This window comes from Echinops telfairi, unplaced genomic scaffold (genome assembly GCF_000313985.2).
Source record: "Echinops telfairi isolate 266 unplaced genomic scaffold, ASM31398v2 ScPeMD7_5592;HRSCAF=6446, whole genome shotgun sequence".
Lineage (NCBI taxonomy): Eukaryota > Metazoa > Chordata > Mammalia > Afrosoricida > Tenrecidae > Echinops > Echinops telfairi.
The window spans coordinates 44,408,853-44,414,489 of record NW_022109491.1 but is presented as its reverse complement, the minus strand read 5'-3'; the positions used below and the strand labels follow the sequence as shown (position 1 = coordinate 44,414,489).

Here is a 5,637-nt window from a genome sequence, read left to right as displayed (position 1 = left end):
GTCCACCTTTAGCATTCACTGGGGACCTTGCTGCTCCATTCCCTTGCTGTTCCGCTGCACTCCCCCAGTGCTTTGTCTCAGTGTGGTGGGATCAGATCGGGTGCAATTCCTACACTGTGTCTCTGGTGTTGTCCCCCATCCCCTCAAATTCTTGTACACGTTGAAAACTTTTCATAAAGAGCTCTTGGATGAAAAATAAGAAAGGTCCAAGTGGCTCAAAATTAACTGTCAAAATACTATTCTAAAATAATAATATTTAATAATTATGTTTATTTTGCTAAATGTACAAATGGAAATTAGACAACAGTTTATGTATCTTATGGCTTCCAAATGTTTAACCATTGATAGTTTCCATAGTGGCTGCTGGTTCTTCAAGGTCAGGAACTGTTCAGATGCCTGATAGTCTGTGGAAACCCACCCCCACACTTTTTTATTGTTTCGAAATCATAGATGTCTTTATTAAACATAAATATCAAATTGTGATGTTATTGTTTCTGAACATATCATTCGCCTATGCAAATACACTTTTTGAAAATTGTACACTTTAAAATTTTCTTTCTTTAATAAAAAATTACGTATCATATAATTCAATAGTTCAATCATTCTTGCCCTTCTTACAAAACAGTTTCTCTCTTCAGAAGTCCTGTCGAATGTTTTCTTTGTTTGCCTTTCCATGTTGCGGCTGCATTTGATAGATTTCATTTTCTAGTTGCACAATAGTCCATTCAGTCTCATAATTCTTACTAATCAGGGCTGCCCAAGTTGACTCCATCTCTCTCACTTTAGACCCAGCTGTTAGTTGCATGTTCTTCTGCTGCCAGTTTAAATCTTGAATATGTTGCCGTGACTTCTGGAGCTCTTTCTGGGCGTGTTCGATCATATGAACTAGATTTTCATTATATACGTCCCAGGCTTTCACCCATGCTGTGACATTAGTTCCAGATTCTCAACTCGAACTGCTTGATGCTCTAACTGGGCCATGGAATTATTCACACATCTTTGCCTTGCAGTAGTATCATTTTTCTGACCCGACAAAGGGGCTGGAAGCTCAAATCGTTTCATACTGAGCAATTCAATTGGTTGTCGAGCAGCCAGTCTTTCAAATTCATTTCTCATTGGTCTCAAACGCAGACCAATCCAGGACTGTCTGGTAGCTCAGGTAGTTCTTGTATGGCGTTATCTGCGAGTCTTTCCACCAACGTTGTAGCCAGTGCCCACACACCCGGTGCTTCATGACCTTGATCGAAACAGGGGGACGCCTCCATCACAGCTTCTCCCGCCACCAAACCTGTGCCCGCCATGACAGCCACTCAATTCAGATAACGTTTTCCCCTCATGCAGTTCTTTTACTTAGTTTTACACTGTTGTTTTTTTTGGGGGGGAAGGGGGATTGATTATTTTTCTAATGTTTAACGAATCTTGCATAATTAGTATGAATCCTACCTGATCATGATTTATTATATTATTATTAGTTTATATTTTGTTGGATTCTATTGGATAGGCTTTTGCTGAGAACTTTTGCATCTGTGCTCACCAAGGACATTTAGTCCGTAATCGCCTCGTCTGGTGATGTCTTTGCCTGGTTTGGTATCAGAGTTATGGTTACTTCATCTAATGAGTTCAGGAGCTTGCTGTACTTGTCTATGTTCTGGAATAGATGCAGTAGAATTGATGTCAGGTCTTCTCTGAATGCTTGGTAGAATACTCCCATAAAGACATCTGGCCGTGGACTTGCTTTTAATGATTTGATCGGTTTCCTCTTTGGTTATGAGTTTGCCAGGCTTTCTATATTAGTCTGCTAATTGAGGTAAGTAATGTGTTTCTAGAACTTTGTTCACTTCATCCAGGTTTTCAAATTTGTTGGAGTATATGCTTTCATAGGATTGTGATATTATCTTTTAAATTGTGTTTGGCTCTATTTTGATGTCACCCCTCTTATTTCTTGGTATTGATATTTTCATCTTGGCTTTTACCTTTTCAAGGTTGCCAGTTGTTTGTCAATTTTATGACTCCTTTCTAGGAACCAGTGTCTTGATTTTTCCTGCTGGCATCGTGGTTGGTGATTCATTTATTTCTCCTCTTCATTATTTGTCATTTCTTTTCTTCTGGTGACTGAAGGTTTATCTTGTTTTTCTTTTAATTCGGAAGACAGTGGGTTATGGCATTGATTTTGGTTCGCCCTTCTTTTTCGCTGTGTGTGCCTCTTGTTACAAACGACTGCATTTTATGTCTCTCAAAGGATTAGAGATGCTTTATGTTTGTTCATGTTTGTTACAAGAACTTTAAATTTTTCATTCCTTATTTCTTCAATTACCCAGTACTTTTGAAGCAAGGTGTTGTTCAGTTTCCAAGATTTGATTTCCTACCTTGATCTTCCTGCTATTTTCTAATTTTAGAGCATTGTAGTCAGAGAAACAGGCTTATAGTATCTAGATATCTTGAACTCTATTAGTGCTTCATTTGTGGCTTAACGTGATAAATTTGGGGAAACGTTTCATGTGCGCTGGGAACGAGTGTAGATTGTGTTGCTGTTGAGCTGTGTGTTCTGTATAAATCTAAGAGATTAAATTGTGTTGTTCTTTTGTATTTTTACTGAGTTTCATTCCCACTGTTTTGTGCTTCCTCCTGAGTGGTGTATTAAAGTCTCCTACTACTAAAGTAGTGCTGTCTATTTTTCTCTTTAGCTCTATAAGGGGTTGATTAATATATTTTGAGAATCTTTCATTGGGTTAATAAATGTTTATCCTGGTTATGTCTGATTGTTCAAATGTCTATTTAGTCATTATGTAATGCCCTTCTTTTTCTCTCATGATGGATTTTACTTTGATGCCTATATTTTTATTTTTATTTTTATTTTTTTACTTTCACTGTAAACTATTTAAATAATTTTATGGACATATAATTTGCATATCATACAATTGAATAGTTCAATCATATTAAAAAGACTTGTGCAAATCGTTACCATAATCAATTTTAGAACATTTTCTTCTTTATTGTGCTCCTTGTTGTTAGCTCCCCATTCACTCCACACCACCCCTGCCACGCCCCTCACTTCACTCTCCCTGCCCCAGTCAGTGCTGCTCATCTCCAGCCCCTGCAGGGTTCGGAGACGGTCACTGTTCACAGGAGTAGAAAGCCCAGTCTGGCTCCTATAGAGTTGTTGGTGGTTTTGAGCTGTTGACCATGCAGATTGCCCCAAGGCATAATCTCTACACCACCAGGACTCCCTTCCAAAAGCTAAAAGCTAAAATAATAAACAAAAAAACCCCAAAATAAATAAATAAAATACCTCCTCATAAAATGGCATTGAAATACATATACAATTGGGAATATCACAAGATTATATTGATTTATAAACACATGATTTAAATGTTTTTAATTAAATGTATATTTGTACTTATACACAATTATTTATTAAGGGGCAATGATGATTCAGTGGTAAAGTTCTTATCTTCCATGCAGGTGACCCAGGCCAGGATTGATACCCAGCCACTGCTCCTAATATGCACCCACCACCCATCTGTCAGTGGACGTTTGTGTGTTACTATGATGCTGAACAGATTTCAGCAGCACTTCCAGACTGAGACAGACTAGGAAGAATTACATCGTGATGTACTTCCAAGAATTCAGCCAGTGAAAACTGCCGTGGAGCACAGAGAACCAGTTCCATTGTATACAGGGTCACCATGAATTGAAGCCAAGTTAGAGCAGCTAACACCAACTCACACATAGATGTATAAATATATACCTATAAAATAAAGAAAAAATCAAACTCACTGCCATCAAGTCAGTTCCAATTCACAGTGACACGACAGGGCAAGGAAAAAGGCCCCATTTGGGCTTCTGAGACCATACATCCTTATGGAAATAGCAGTCTCATCTCCCATGGAGCAGCTTGTATGCTCGACCCACAGACCTTGTGGTTAGCAGCTCCGTACATATCCCACTATGCTACTGGAGGTCCAAGCATAGATCTACAGGTTTATAACATATATACTTATATATGCTATGTACATACATGTATTGCAGAATTAAATAATACTTATACAATGTCTATCACATATAAAGTACATATATTAAATATATGCATGTTTATTTTAAAATGAAACTTTATTGAATCTTGATTAAGATTGCATGGCTTGTTTACTGTTTAGTTCATTTTCAACAAATAAATATTTCATATAAGTTTGGAAATCGACCCCGTCCCTAATTTGTCAGAGCACAATCTCGTATTTCAGCAGGTCTGGCAAGATCTCCTTTCTAAGAGGAATGTCTGTGACAACACAGAGAGACTCAGTGGCGCTCTCGTGTGGAGACTTGCTTTGGAGGGCTGAGCAGCAATGGGAAAGGAAAGCCACCTGCGATTTATTGGGCAGGTTTTCTGTTCCCAGCTACTGTAGTTAATGCTTTGCTTGCTGCATGTCCTTTAATCCTCACAGGAGGGCTGTGTGTAAGCATTGCTGCTCCCATTTCACAGATGTCAAAACTGAGTCTCAGAGAAGTGAAGTGCTTGACCCAGGGCACACAGTGAGAAAGTGGCTAGGCCAGATCTGACACCAAAGCTCAATTTCTGAATCTTTCAATCGTCTTCCCAAGAAGGCAATGATCCCTTCTCTATCCCCAAATAGCTTTTGAAAGGCTAGTGGGCAGATGCATACAAAATAATTTGAAGCAATGAAGGGCACATCAATATCCTTAATTTTTGCATTCAGGTGGGGAATTGAAAGTCATGGATTCCCGAGAGGAACCTATGAGAGCAAACATTTCATTGATAAATTGAAACTCAAAACCAAACTTGCTGCCATTGAGTTGATGCAGACTCATCATGACCCTACAGGGCAGGGTAGAACTGCCCCTGGGAGTTTCTGAGACTGGAACTCTTTACAGGAGTAGAAAGCCTCATACGTTAGATGACACTAATTTATTATAAGCAACTAATGGGTGTTGCCGCCACTACGTATCAGTCAGTTTAAAACACAGTGGTGACTTGTGTGTTGCTATGATGCTGGAAGATACGCCACCTGTATTTCAAATGCCAAGGAACTAATAGGGGTTACCTCCACCACTTGTCAGTTAGTTTATCATATTGTGGTGGTGTGTGTACTGCTGTGATGCTGGAAGTTATGTCACCAGTAGTTCCAATGCCAACAGGGTCACCCAAAGTGAGCAGGTTCCAGCTGAGCTTTCAGGCCACGAACAAACTACAATGAAGGAGTAGGCTATCCATTTCTGAGGAATTAGCCACTGAAAATGTTATGGACAGAATCCAAACATTGTCAGATGCTGGAAATCTCATGAAACATTGTCAGAGATAGTGCTAGAAGATGAGCAGCTCAGGTCCAAAGGCCCTCAAAATATAAGTGAGGAAGAGATGCCTTCTCAAAGAAGCATTGGCCACAATGACATGGATGGCATAAAGTCTTCAGAAGTAAAGCCTTGAGTATTTTCACTAGCTGATGGGGTGTGACTCAAAATGAGAAGAAACAGCTGAAAACAACAATTAATAACCAGAATTTGGAACGTATGAAGTATGAATCTAGGAAAATTGAAAGTTGTAAAAAATGTAATGGAGCGCCTGATCTGACCCCGCCACGCTGAGGCAAGGTACTAGGGGGCATGCAGTGGAACAGCAGGGGA

General features: G+C 39.3%; 1 protein-coding gene and 1 pseudogene across 1 annotated transcript in view; both read right to left on the bottom strand.

Moving 5' to 3' along the window:
- The window catches only part of PCSK2 (proprotein convertase subtilisin/kexin type 2), a 300,350-nt gene that overhangs the window by 53,555 nt on the left and 241,158 nt on the right, over nt 1-5,637 (bottom strand). The gene's annotated exons all lie outside the window — the stretch shown is intronic.
- Nucleotides 635-1,301, bottom strand: LOC101639686 (annotated as a pseudogene).